Here is a 14876-nt window from a genome sequence, read left to right on the forward strand (position 1 = left end):
GAAAATGCTCAGTGAGTTTGGTTTTCTGATGACTGTTACCTAAAAGAAGAAACAGACCATTATCAAGTAAGCTTTGCAATTGTCTCTTTAAATGAAACCACTGAGGCCAGTCCAATGCCTCAAGTAACTTCTGCTCAGTAAGCAGAGCTCTATGCATTAATTTGAGCTTGCAATTTGGCCAAAGGTAAAATAGCTAACTGTAGGTAAACCTACAGTTGCCCATAACTTTGGTGTGCTCTAGAATCAGAGAGGATTCTTGACTTCTTCCAGAAAAAAAAAAAAGATTAAAACAAATAGTCCTTATGTTTTAAAACTCTTAAAGGTTATCCAATTACCTAAATTTTTAGCAATCATAAAAATCCCTGGACATTCGATAGCAAACACCAAGGAAAATAGAGGTAATCACTTGGCTGGCACTGCTGCTAAGTTAGTAGCATTAAAACAATCTCAGCCTTTAATAGAGGCACTTACACTAATGGGTGAAGTGATTAGGGGTTTAAAACCCAACATGGAAGCACAGCATTTAGCTGCTCAATAAAATAGAAAAAAAAAAAATAGTTAAAACAAGGCTATACGTTTGACCTAAAATAAACCATGAGTGGCTTCAAACAACTGACCGCTCCTCTTTGATTATATGTGACATCACATATTACAATATTTACACGACTTAACTCGCTGAAACAATGAAAAAATGATTTCATGGGGGAAAACAATAATACTAGAAAACTATCTCCAAAGATAGTTTCCAAGGCATACCAAAAAATGTCAAATCTGGCTAAAGTACAACCCTGGAAAACTCACTCATACCTCTAATGGGGCATTTTTCCCTTCTTTTTAGGCCCTTTTAGGTCTGGCAAATGGACTTTATTCAGTTGCCGCCTTCTCAAAGATATAAATATGTTAGTAATGATTTGTATGTTTTCTCCTTGGGCAGAAGCATTCCCATGTCACAGAGACACAGCTTCAACAATGAATAAAATACTCTCAGAAAAGCTTTCCTACTTCGGGATCCCTGCAGAGCTTCATAACAGCCAGGGAACTTGTACCACAGGACACATGAATCAATTTCTTTGTAAGATCTGGCTGATTCTGCAATGTTTCCATTGTATATATCATCCTCAATCTTCTAGTCTCTTAGAATGAACTAACGGGGTTATTAAAACTCAACTGGCAAAAACTGGTGGAGTCTTTCGCCTTGGCCTAAGGCTCTTCCCCTTGGCATTGCTCAACCTAAGACCTACTCTCTTCAGCAAACATAGACTGTCTCCTTTTGAAATTTTTACCAGCAGATCTATGAGATTAGATCAAGGAATGTATGAGCCTGTACTGCTGAAAGGAGACCTCTTCTTATACTGTAAAGAACTTTTAAGGGCCCTTAAGACTAACTCACAACTCGTAGAGAAATCTTTCCATAACGTAATTCTGAGAGATGGAGATCTACAACATCATGGTCTCCAACCAGGAGATCATGTCTATTGGAAATGGCCTCTCCATAAAGATGCTCTTTAGCCCCAATGGAAAGAGATATACCAGGAATTACTAACTAACCTTTGTACTGCTAAACTTAAGGGTACAGGCTAATGGATTCACATTTCTCATTTAAAAAAGGACATCCTCACCTGAGTGATCACCTCAGCTTATTGGAGATGTTAAACTGAAAATCTCTAAACAACCCAAGACCACCACTAGGATCTTCATTCGGGATCAAAGCAGATGATGCCTGACATGGATGGCTCCCAGACCAGGACAGTCATACATGATTCCACCCAGCTACTCTTAAGTTGGTCCTCTTTTTGACCACCTTTGTTTCATTTACTGATTATATTGCTATCATAATTTTTGTCTAAACAAAATTCTTGAGAAAACATTCTTCCTTTTCCTAGCTCTTTGGTCTAATTTCAAGATGAACACACTCAGAATTCTTATATCTGCTTACCATAATGACTACCCTATTTGCCCTTTAATACCCTTTTGCTCCTGCAATCGAATAGTTATCCAACTGTGCCAATTTTACTGACTATTAGTAGGCACCTGAACTAATTACACTCAAGATGAACCAGATTAATGGCCTGGTCCTTAAACCTTAAAAACTTACAAAATCTAACTGGACATAATGCCAGATTTAAAGTCCTTCTTTATTTTCAAACCTCTCTGGTAGGTCAATGTATGTGTCCTTGTATAAATTTGGTAAGAAAGGTTAGGGCCTACCCTAAACTAGAAAGTTCTTGGTCTATCTAAATATGATCAAATTTCAATAATCCATAATGAAATAAAACACTATGCTTCTCTAAGTCAACAGCAAAATTTGTCCTATTGGCTCACATTTTGTCCCCTGGACTAAAAAGTAGACTCTTAAAAAAAAAAAGTTATAGATTCCAAATGTGACATGGAAGGCTAAAACTTTTAAGGCTTCAATTCAGTCACTTTGTTCTCACAGAGAGTTCTGTGAATTTAACCTCGTTCTTTATAGCACAGGATGAGAAAAGGCATTGAGCTGGTATCTAGCTGAGGATTGATTGATTACTGGGTATAAAAATCTCAAAAAAGAAGAATCTGAAGAACTCCATGAATCAGTGATTTTAAAAAAGGTGTTTATAAACCATGAAAGTAGCAAACAAACATTAGTCATCTTATTACAATTGATAGTGAAAAGTTGGCATCCCGGCTGGATAAGGCGGTCCCTGAAGCAAGAAGCACACTGAAAGAATACAAGAGCATTGAGGGCAAAGACCCATATAGGTTTTAGCAAGGGTGAGAATGTGGGGAAGGTGGAAGTGCTGGAGAACTGAACCAAGGGGATTCATAAAGTTTAACATCTTAGAGCTGTAAAAAAATCCCCATGCTCAGGCTACACATCAGAACAATTAAATCAAAATCTCAGGACAAAATCCAGCATTGGTATATTTTTAATGCTCCCAGAGACTAGCAATGTGCAGTAGCCAAGGGTGATCACCATTGCCTAGAGGAAAGCAGTTATTCTGATGAAAGAGGTGAAATGAAAATCAAAGTCAAAGTTTTCGAGGCAATAGAATGTGAACACTAGAATTGTAATGTCAATCCGTCAGAAATAATAGCTTTCATTTTGTTATGATTTCCAACTATTTGCAAAGCATTTTAGCAATCATTTTAGATACATTATTTCTAATCTCTATCACATTTATCCTCAATAGTTAACAAAAATGTGAATGGCAACTACACATACCGGTATATATAAAATGTGCCGTAAAATGGCTTTGTTATTACTCTAATTTTTAAAGATTAGAAGTTTGAGATTTTGAAAGGTTAAGTGACTTGCTAAAGTCACACAGCTGGTTGGAACCTAAACTATTTTAACTCAAAAGTTGATAGTATTTCTACCATACCACAATGGCTCCTGAATGTTAATGGATAGACTTGAGACTGGAATGGAAATCTGAGAACAAAGTGTGAAAGTCTTCAAAAAAGAAGCTTCCTGGAGATACGTAGATATGAATGTAGAAAGAGTAATAGAAATCAGAGTCTGGAGTTCAAAGGAGGGAACCATGATGTATAACGGCAAAGAACAATGGCTTAGAATAAGCATGGTGACAGAGTGTGGGATGCTGAAAAGGAGAATGAGAATATTAAACTTTTTAAATGTTAGAATACAAATGCTTTAAGAATAATGTGTATAAAGTGAAAGTCATTTCACTTACAAAGAATGAAGTGTCAATACAGATATAGATGTAGATAAAGCAATAGAAATATATATATGTATATATATAACATAAATAAAATATGTAGATAAATTAGATTATTATAGTTATAGATATATAATGCCCAAAAGAACATATACCGAAGGGTTAGCATTAATTGTCTGTGGGAAGTAGATTATGGCTACTTTCTACAAAGTAGACATGGTATGCACTGCCTGTGTTCTTTTTACCATTAAGTGGCAAGTTTATAAACTCTTCCCCTTGGTCTCGAGAAACTGGGTTAGAGATGGAGTTGGAGGATAAAGGGCCTCCTGCGGATAAGGGCATTTTGTTATCAGGGGAAAGCCAGGTTTCGCATGAGTCATGGAGGTAGAAAGAGTATTCTGGACAAACTGAAGATGATACTGCATAATTCTCTTCTTAGCAATCATATAGTATTTATCTTTTTTACTCCTGCCTCTCTGACATAAGTACAAACTTTTCTCCACTTTCAGAAAAATTTCAGAGGCACATGATGCCTCCAGTCCTTGTACTTCCATTTCCTTGTGTCCATTTCCAATGGCTTTCTCTTGTAATCTCAAGCCAATGACACCAAGTAACAGAATCATATGGTCATTCAGGTAAAAGAGGTTAGATTCTATATATAGTTTGTTCCAAGTTACTTATTTTAAATTTACAGAAAGCAAGGCCCAGAGTGGTTGACATGTATCACTGATTCAGAAATCTGCTAGAGCATCTGCAACACTTTATTACGCTTGTACCTGTACCTGCTTTTTCTTACATCTGAAGGTAAGTTTCATGAGTGCCTTTCTTCTTTAGTATTTTTAGGGCTTGGAATAATAGAAATGCTCAATAAATGTTTGTTAAATTGAACTGAATGACCTCATAGAATCTAGCGACTGTGACGAATTCCTGGTTAAGTGCTTCTTCCATTATTCCAGAGCTTTCCAAATTATGCTCCTTGAAATTTCACTGAAGATATGGGAAGAAAAACGTTCCCTCACCAGAGAAGCCCATTCTTTATTGGTTTTATATATTTCTAAATAAGTTCAATTTTACTTGAGAAATAATTATTAATTTAAAAGTTCTGAAAGCTTCTTCACTATACTTTGGGTGGGAGAGTGATGCGAGAGAAGGAAGAGGTCGATTCCAAACTCAAATGAACTTAAATATGTTTGAATATGGAGAACAGAAAGGAATTCCAAGTATTGTTTTCATCAGAAAGGATAAAGCTTCTCAAAACAAGACAGGTTGAAACAACAGTATCAGAGCAACAACTCTGCGATTGCCAATTTGGACAACACCCACATAGTACTAAAGACTCACCCCCTTTCCCAGATTCATTTTCAGCAACATCCACAAGCACACTGTGCTTTGCCCACACAGTATTGCAACATCACTATATGTGAGGTGGAAATAGAAATCTCACTAAACAGGTTCTACAATTAGCAGAGAGGCTATGAATGTGGAACATTTTCCATGCCTGGGGAAAGTTACTGTGCTTTTGTTGTTATTGTTGTTGTTGTTAACATCTTACAGAAATGAAATTAATGGACTTCTGTACATGAATGTAGAGTAGGCTAATTGAAATAAAGAGGCTATAAATATGAGCGAGGCAGCACATTTTGAATATTTGAAAAAACAACAATAATAACTAGGTTCTAAGAACATGGTAGGGCCAGTGTTTGAATCTTAAGCACTGAAAATCTTCACCAATTCCTAAAATCAGACAATATTTTTCCAAAGAAAAATTCATTTAGAAATAAGGAGGCACATGCAAACAGCATCGTGTTATATTAAAATATGATGAGAACTCTCACCACAATCTTGGCCAGAGCAGACTCTTAACTTTTATGTAAAGAATCTCCCTAAAGCTAATTCTTCCCATCACTCAATATACTATTCGCATTTGGATATTAGACATTTCTTTAGTATCTGTTCAAATTTAAATGGATACTTTCAATTGAACTGCTAAAAAAATGAAGAAGTCCACACAAATAAAAACTTGTCAGCTTTTGCCATGTATTTTTCATGAAATATAATATAATCTTTTTAAAGCACAGGATTAATTTTTCTCAGGACCTTTCCTCATCTTACAAATCAACCATCTCATACACTTTCCCTACTTAATTCTGTTCAACATTTGCTGATTACAGATGTTAACGCCAGCAAAAATGACCACAGTGGCATCTTATCTTGTTCACTTCTGAAATACAGGTGCCTAGCCTGCCATAAAACTAGGCTTTCAATAAATATGTGCTGAATGAAGTATTTAAAACTGTAAAGAAGAAAATAAAAAAGTCACCTACAATCTCACCACTAATAAACAACTATTATTAAAATTTTGGAAATTCCATCCAAGGTATTTTTCTTGAGCAGTATATTTAAGACTGATACTCAGAGGAATGGCCATGCAGGTTGTTAATTTATAACAGAAAATAACTGAGTTTGTTAAAGTTAATTTATAACAGAAAATAACTGAGTTTGTTAAAGTTCTCATCTCCATCATAGGCTGGCCTGTCCTCTCCAGGAAACCTTCGCCAGGACAGCGTACCTGTTCTGTTAACCTTCTCAACAGCTTATGGCCTCCAGGACAGTGTTCCAGAACTAAGGTCTATATCCATTCTGACTGGTCAGGGCCAGAGCCCTAGACATTAAGTATTTACCTTTCACCTATAAGCATCCCTCTAGAACTGGATGCTCAGAACTGTACTTGGCATCATAGGTGAATGTCAACCATTATAAAATAAACTACTAACTTCATGTTTATAATAAATAAAATAAAATTTATCTTCTTGACTAAGTTACAATGATCCTCAAAGGAACATCTTCAGAAAGGCAATATGACATGGGGAAAGAGCATGGCACGGAACAGCAATGTTCTGAGTTTGAAAGTTGCCTATGTTCTTTTCTAATTGTGTGACCTTGGACAAATGACTAAGTGATGATAAGCCTCCATATTCACAACTCAACAATGAGAACAGTAAAACCATCTTCAATTCATGTTGTATGAATTAAATGGGGTGCATTTCATAAGTAATCTATGCTTAATTCCTATTAAGAGTAAAATATAATGACCATTTTTTTTCAACATTCTTTTAGCTGTTATGATTGCAGAACTTTTATAGACAAAATTCTTGGTTTCCACTGCTTTAAGAAATTACATATTTTTCTTCAGGAAAAAAATAGAGCTATTGTCAATTATTTATATTTCAGTTGTTTTACTTTTATAAAATTCCATTATAATCAGTTTCCACATAATAATTTATATCTTTGCTCATACCCAGCAAATGACTTATATTGTCCTTTTTCTTCTTTTATATTTAAGACTATAAAGCTGCCTCTAGAGTAAATAATTCGATTCAAAACATTTTTTGAGAGCACAGTGTTTGTCTATTCTTATAGAGCATATACAAAAAAGTGAAAATGAGTTGCAACGTATTCCTGAAGGGGAAGAAGAGAGCTAGCATTATCGAACAATTACAATGTCTTAGACTTTGTACTAGGTATTTTTAACTTTAACTTATTTGCCTAAAAAGATTACTTTTTTCTTTTATTAGACCACTATATCTGAATTTTGTGGAAACGGACATGCAGAATGCTTCTTGGTCCACACTTTAAGCAAATATTCAATAAGTCACAGAATAATTAAATTGTTTATATTTATTATTTTGATGTGCCTCAAAGCTCCCCATAGACACAGCCAGAATTTCTGGCTTTCCCAAATATTGGGTGTAGTAGAGTGGCCCTGAGTGTCTTTGATAGTTGACTAATGGAATGTTGAGTCAGGGATACACATGGTTTGAGTTTAGTAGCATATATTTATGTTTTTTTGCGGGTACTTCCATGTGTTTGTCAATTATTGCTAACTACCCTGATGTAGCAATGGATTTTGAGAAAATTCCTTCCAGTTCATATGCTGACCCTTTCAGGTGCCAGGCCAGGGGTTGTATGGTAATGACGCACACATCTATGGTATTCAGCACTGATAATGGAAGAGAAATAAAATCTAAAATACATAGAGCCAGGAACTAGTTTATGGAAAATTATTTCACAAATTTCAACTCACGTATGAAACACACTAGAAATTTCCCCAGATTTACAATATTAAAAATGCACGTGACATTATCAATAATAAATTACAAAGCTGAAATAAACTTTTCAAAACTATCAATAATAAAAAATATAATTTCAATTAACTGTGCTAGAGGAAAAGACTAAATTACTTTTCTATGCTTTCTATGGAGTATTTTTTAAACATCACATGCAGAGGAAAAAAAGATGTAGACAAAAATGTAGGATAAAAAGCATTACAGAGATGAGTTAGGTAAGTTAGTTAAAAAATGGTTATCTTTCTGGATTTTGAATTTATATAATTGGAGACTTTTTAAATTTGTACATTTTTTTTATTTTTCCCAGTTTAGTTACTTTTGTACCCAATTTGTATTCATAATTTTATATTCTTTTCTTAAAGACAAAATTGTGTATCTCTTTCCATGAACAGCTATAATGCATTAAACACATATGTGCCAGGTATCCTGCCAAATGTTTTACATGTTTACTCCCTAACTTCACGATGGCTTCATGTATAAGAAATGATTTTATTGCTGTTTTACTGGTAATGATACCAAAGTTCAGAAATAATGAATTTGCCCCTAAATAAACTTGACTCTCTATCCCAGGTCACTCTGACTCCTAACGTAGGTTACCAGTTTAAAGTATTCATTCAAAGGAAGGGATTTACAACAACCCTAGATGTTCTTTTTAAAGATTTTCTCCTGATTCAACACAAATGTGTCTTTCCATTTCTGTAGCTAAGAGCTTCTAAGAACTGTCAACTTACTTAAAAATAATGTTTTCATCATTCTCTACAAAGTGGTTAAGGTGCTTATAATCCTTTAAATGGATGTGAAAGCCACTTATTGTTATTTGGTGCCCATGAACTTGATTTCAAAATCCCCTTCAGGTTATGAATAAGTTTCCTTTTTCTTCTGCCTCAGCTTTTGAGCCAAGGAACAAATCAAGGTTCCTCTGCAGAGTGTACAGACCTATCACAGGCATCTCATTCTTCCCTCACTCTACCCCTCTCCAGGTCATGGCTCAGAACACTTAGCTAATAAATTCTGTGCACTTTTTCTGCTGAGGTTGTTATTTAGCTATTATAACTTTTCTAACCAGAAAGAATCAAATTAGAGATGCCGGGATTTTCTAATTATCTGCCTTGATTTTTCTTTTATCAGAAAGCATTAATAAATAAATCACTTGGATTTTTCCATAAAGGTGGCAAAATAAGTTGTGTTACCAATCTGGCAGTTTTGCAATTATATTGCATGTATGCCTGGTTGTAACTTCTTTTAATTAAGTACATATAAAAATAGGTAACATAGTTGATAAATTGGGCAACAGCAGTCTAAAGAGGTTAGATTCTATAATTAAAATAGGGTACTAAAATAAGGAAACTTGTATAAGAATACAGTCCATCATACAGGAATCAATCAGTTGTGTGGTATCCCGCATGAAAGAAAATCTTTCACTTGTTAAAGAGATCAATATCATTTCCTAGCAGGCTACTGCTTGGAGAGTTGAAAAGTTGTTTTGGGTGCTAGGAATAAGAGGCTTCATTTCATATCTTGTCTATCAGCAAGAGCCTAGAGGAAGCCCAGAATTCTCCATCTCGGCAAGATGCCCCCATTCTACATTTACACCTTTCTGTCCTATCTTCACTCACACATTGGTCCATCAGCACTGAATCATTGTAGTCCTCAATCCTATTCCTACTAGTTACTACAAAACTAGAATTTTACCCCTTAACCCTCAGATTTTGATCCTCAATTTCCAGGGAAATGGGGATTGCTTTTATGATCATCTCCCACTCCTTCCCCACTCTTTGAGATACTTTCACAATGCCGTCTTTTACCTAAAGTCATCCACAGTAACATCTTTTATGTCCCCTCACCTTCTTGATCTAACTGGGATGCCCCTGAAACCACACTGTCCAAGTGACATTCTCAGGTGATGGCTATTTGTCTTCTACAAAATAAGTACTGAAGATGAAGTAGTGAATTTCTTGTTCCTCATTGATACTTCAAGATAATTTTCTCTTAAAGATTCACAGATTTGAGTCTCACATTATCAGTCCATACTTTGTGCTATCTCTTCTTGGGGAAGTCATCTAATGCTCCCTGGGACATTTCCCCAACTTCTCTGAAGATTTTTAAACTCTTGGCTTAATGTAACTCATCAGCATGACTCTTAAAATCATTCTTTGCAATTATAATATACATAGATAATCTTTCTAGGACCTTGACTTCTCAATTCTATCTTCAAAGTATATACTAGGTCAGAACTTGGTATATACTCCCATGGTATACTTTTGATCAATGGCTACGAATCCTCTATAATTTCCAATTATCACCTCCATCCTTCTAGCTTACTCCTTTAAACTCCAATTCCAACAATCGACCAAGATTTTTAATCCACTGACCTCATCGTATTTTCACTGTCCTTCCTTTATACCTTTACTTCTACCTTTATGTCTCCTAATGGTCAATCGCTATATTCACTCACTTGCATATATCTTCAACTCTCTAGCTCCTGTCTCAGTTTGTCAAAAATCCATAGTTTAAACATGATCCTAGTTAAAAACAATACTCTACCTACTGTCTATCTGTACCCATCAACAGTAACTTCACTGGAGAAAAACAAGGCTATTCTGGGTAACTTGTTTTATTTTAAAATAATTTGAGTGGATCCTTGAAGCTGCCATGGTGTCACACTTTCTCTTCTCTCTTTTAATATCCAGCAGCTACACTCCTATTACTTAATTGCAATTTTGCTGTCTACCTCATCATTAAAAATAAAGTAGTCAAAAGAAATTATCCACCCAAACTATATCTACCCACTTATCTACACTTGTGCCCGCAGCCTCTACAGCCTTACCTGCTACGACAAGATTTGTGCATCTCTAGCTAAATCAATTCATATAAACTAGCTTCCCTCTCTTATCACCTGCTGAAGGAAACAGTTCAAGGATCTAGGTAAAACCATATAAAAATATCCAAGGAATATCTTTAAGTGAAAAAAAAAAAGCAGATTTCAAATCTGAATGAGCCAATAAAAAGAAAAATATCATAGGCAGAAGGAAGGGGAGCTTACAGATGTCTTATGCTTAGTATATTCACTTATATTTTGTTATTTTTAAATATATTTACTTGTTCATATATCCTTCACTTATTTATTCATTCATTTATGCATTTTTTGAGCATTCAGTCCATGTCAGGAATTATTCTAACTCCATGGATAAAGACATGAAGAAAGCAAACAAAAATTCTTCTTTTCATGAGTTTTCTAGTATAGAAACAGACAATATATATTGCAAATAAATAAGAAAAAGTATTCCGAATAGCAGGAAGTATTGTGGGAAAATAACTAGCTAAAGGAGATAAGACAGGTTTTTAAATCTATTTCTACTCTATTTTTATCTCAATGTTATCCTTTATATTTATGTCTGAACATGATTATTATCTTGTCATACTTCTCTGAAAAAACAAAGAATATAGATAGAAATGAAAATTGTCTTAACAATCTCTTGTTAACATGAGGCTGTTACTTGAAAAAACAATCTAGATTGAGTTATTACAGTTAATAAAACAGACTAATTTCCAAAATTTAACGAATATAAAAAATAAAATCTAAGATTTTATTATAAAAATATCTCTTAAGGATATCATGAGCTTTTTATTTGTTTCTTAATTAGTTTAAGCATCCATGGAAACCCGCTACTTCTTACTACAGTTAGATAGGTTTCAATATCAACTCTTAATTTTTTTGTATTATGAAGATATTTACTGAGAAAACATTTTCATACAAAAGTATTGATAGGAATGCAATACGTTTCATTATAGTTATGTCATTCACTTCTTTGAACCATGCCTGAATTAAAGTTTTATGTGATTTATCAGCATTACAACCTTCCTTAGTTTCCCATGTATGTATGTATGTGTGCAAGTATGAACCCAAGTATATAGGTATATACTATGTCAGAACTTCTACTTAACAACAGGCATAGTCCTAGATAGCCCTTAGCACCAAAATGAAGTTTACTTAACCTTTCCATAAAGTTATAGTTAAAATAAGACCATATTATAACACCATATTACTTAATAGGAAAAACAGTAAGCTTGTATATTAATAAACCATTAGCATTTCTGTGAATGATCCCCTCTGTTTCTAACAGAATATTGAAATAACTACCAGCATCCCTAATGAAATGATACAGCCAGCAATTTCTATGGTATTCATAAAGAATATCATGGAAATACCCGTAAAGAATATAATCATGATGTTATTTATTTTATTAATGATCAAATATTTCTTTGTTGTTTAAAGTGTCCATGTTTCTATGTGGAGACAAAATATGAATTTGATTTATATCCTCTTTCAAACTCATAACCTGCTATTAATGAATTTGTTATGTGTGACATCAGCATCAGGCATGCAATGCTATAGTATTTGTAAAAGAGATACCATTTTGAATCTAGAACAATGCTTTCATTCTATTTGAGGAAAGGTCCCAAGCTATTTTCTCAGTCTATTTTCAGATCCATCAGTGACAATAATGTGAGCTCATGTTCTGGAAAATCTACTTGCAAGTGGTTCCACTGTTTCAGACCAAGAGGAGGTGTTTCTTCTTCCAATATATAATGTGAGACTTAATTAATGGGTGTAAAGCAAATGGTTTGAGTGCCAAACGAAAGGCACCATAGTTGGTAAGTACAAAAAAATTACATAAGCATTGCACTGTGTGTCATCTCAGCTGGCTTGGCTGATGAAACTCTCAGATAATCGTCCCTTATTGTTGAGTTACTCTGGAGAAACAAGGTCCAAAATGGAACTGGTTTTTCCTAGAACATGGTATATACCTGGAAATGTATCTCAGGGAGACTTGTTTGTTTGGCAAGAACTTACTTTTTAACTCCAACTAGGTGATTTCACAAAGGTTTCTGATCACAAGTAAGTGAGCAAAGTAGTAACTAAGGCATTAGATTTATACACAGTTTTCATTTATAACTTTATTTCCAGATGTGCTTATGACAGGGAGAGTAAATAGGATTAACTCTAGGGTCAGTTCTAATCAATTGGTTATGGTTGTCAGGAGGGCAGTGATAAAAAGGATTCCAAGGCCATTGCTGGAATCTTCAGAAAAGAGTCATGTTTGACTCTTATGGCAGTGAAAGCAGAGTTGTAGCAAAACAAAGGTACCTTGTAATTATGGCTTATGCCATAATTATGGCATAAGCCATAATTACTAAGGTCAGGTCAGAAAAGGGTAATAATATTCATATACGTATCTAGGAAAATTCCTAAGGATACAGTACACCAAATATTGCCAAGCCATGTGCGGTTCTCTAAGTACAGCCTCAAAATATTTTTTTCAGTTGGATTTTTTTCCTACTAACAACTGGTTAATCTGAAAATAAATAATTGAATTCTATTAAGCCACTGCTTAATAACTAGTTGCTTGATTGAATTTACATTGCTTTTCTTCATATCAGTGCAGATACAGCATAAATATCCTTTGAGTAAGCCTTTTTTTAGGGGTTGGTTTAATTTATAATCAAACTCTGAAGAGGGCTTTGGGCTTCAGAAAATTTAAAACTATAGAATTACCTTGTTCTTTCCTGGGGCCAATTAACTGGGCAGATTCTTTGCATTCAATTTGAAGCTCCTGAACCTTAGCTAAAGTTTCGTTTTCTCTCTCAGCAACTGGAAACATATCTCCTTGCACAACAGAAACTAAGCATGAACCTCAGGCATACTGAGCTGAACAGACCTTGGCGCCAGTCCCCACATAGTGATGTGCCGAAAATCCCAGAAAGTGCAGTTTCACTCTTCTCCCTTTCATAAGCCGTGAAAGGAAGTGAGGAAGTATGCCAGGTTGTTATTCGACTCTAGTATTTAATCAAGCATTTCCCGAGCACTTCTGAAACTCTCCAGCTTCTAAATTGAGAATAAAAGCCGGGAGAATACAGGATGGAAACTACTTCATCCAGAAAGCTCCCAGGATTACTCAGGATCATGTGGCCATTTTCAGACAGGACCGAGTTACTCCTCAAACTCCTGAAAGTCAGCAAAAAAACTCCATCTGAATCCTGGTGATTATTTTTAACTTAAAGCTTACAGCTTTCTCAAGGATCCCAATACACACTAATTCATCTTGTGATCAGCAAGATGAATTTCTATAAAATCAATTTCAGTGCACTGCAGACAGGCCCTTCACTACTGACTCCACTACATTTTCTCCATTTAGGTTTTAAGTACATAAACAGGGTGTCCTACTATGGGAAATATTCATTTCTGAGTCAGGAGAACACCACACGTCCAGCACACAGTAACAGGTGCAGGGCGTGGCTCTTTTTGGTTTCCTCACCTGCAAAGAGAGAACCCAGCATGTGTCAGAAATTCCTGATACACCAGAAAATGTTACCAAAGTCTTTGTCCTTTTTTTACAACAAGAAATGAATGCCCCTTGTTTGCCACCACTCAAGACAACTAGCCTGCCCCGAAGTCAAGACAATCAACCTATCAAAACTGGAGGGTTGGACTTGTTTTTCTTAGGCCTGAATGAGGTGGTATCTTCATGCTGACAGCTGAGAAGCAGGTCAGTCAGGTTCCTGGGTGCTCTATTACACAAGCAAGGTACAGCCAGCCCTACCTAATTTTCTTTCTCTGGCCCCCCCGCCCTGCTTAGTGGGACGTCATCACACTTAACTCACCCGCTTTCTCTAAGGCAAGACAGACTTATTCCAGCCAGGACAGCTGTGGTATTTCAATTCCTGTTTGTAAATGCCTCCTAGACCTGAAGGTAAGTGTGTGCCAGCTGCTGGGTTACATAGAATTTTTCCTTCCCCATCTCTGTGTTTGTCTGTTTCTCTCTCTTTTATTTATTTTCTAAAGAGAATCAAAGCAGGCTCAACTTTTGACAGAACAGTCTGGCAAGTTGCTACAGAAAACTGTATAAGGAGAGATAGTTGTTTCATTGAGTAATTACCTTCCAAATGAGCATTTGCACTATTGAGTTAACTTTAAGAACTACTGCCAAATTTACTAGGTGATAAAACTAGCTAAGAAACTAAAATAACTTTACTTAAAACATATATGGCTATGAAAGAGTTTCCTTAGGCCATACCTTAGTAAAAATTT

General features: G+C 35.2%; 2 protein-coding genes across 2 annotated transcripts in view; one reads left to right on the top strand and one right to left on the bottom strand.

The window, feature by feature from the left end:
• Positions 1–14876, bottom strand: part of ANO3 (anoctamin 3) — a 361383-nt gene that overhangs the window by 34050 nt on the left and 312457 nt on the right. The gene's annotated exons all lie outside the window — the stretch shown is intronic.
• MUC15 (mucin 15, cell surface associated) overlaps positions 14340–14876 on the top strand; it is an 11854-nt gene continuing 11317 nt past the window's right edge. The window contains exon 1 of the mRNA XM_011362581.2: positions 14340–14538. The gene's annotated coding sequence lies outside the window, so the exon portion shown is untranslated. The remainder of the gene's footprint in view (positions 14539–14876) is intronic.

The sequence above is a fragment of the Pteropus vampyrus genome, unplaced genomic scaffold, assembly GCF_000151845.1.
Source record: "Pteropus vampyrus isolate Shadow unplaced genomic scaffold, Pvam_2.0 Scaffold76, whole genome shotgun sequence".
In the NCBI taxonomy this organism is placed as follows: Eukaryota; Metazoa; Chordata; class Mammalia; order Chiroptera; family Pteropodidae; genus Pteropus; species Pteropus vampyrus.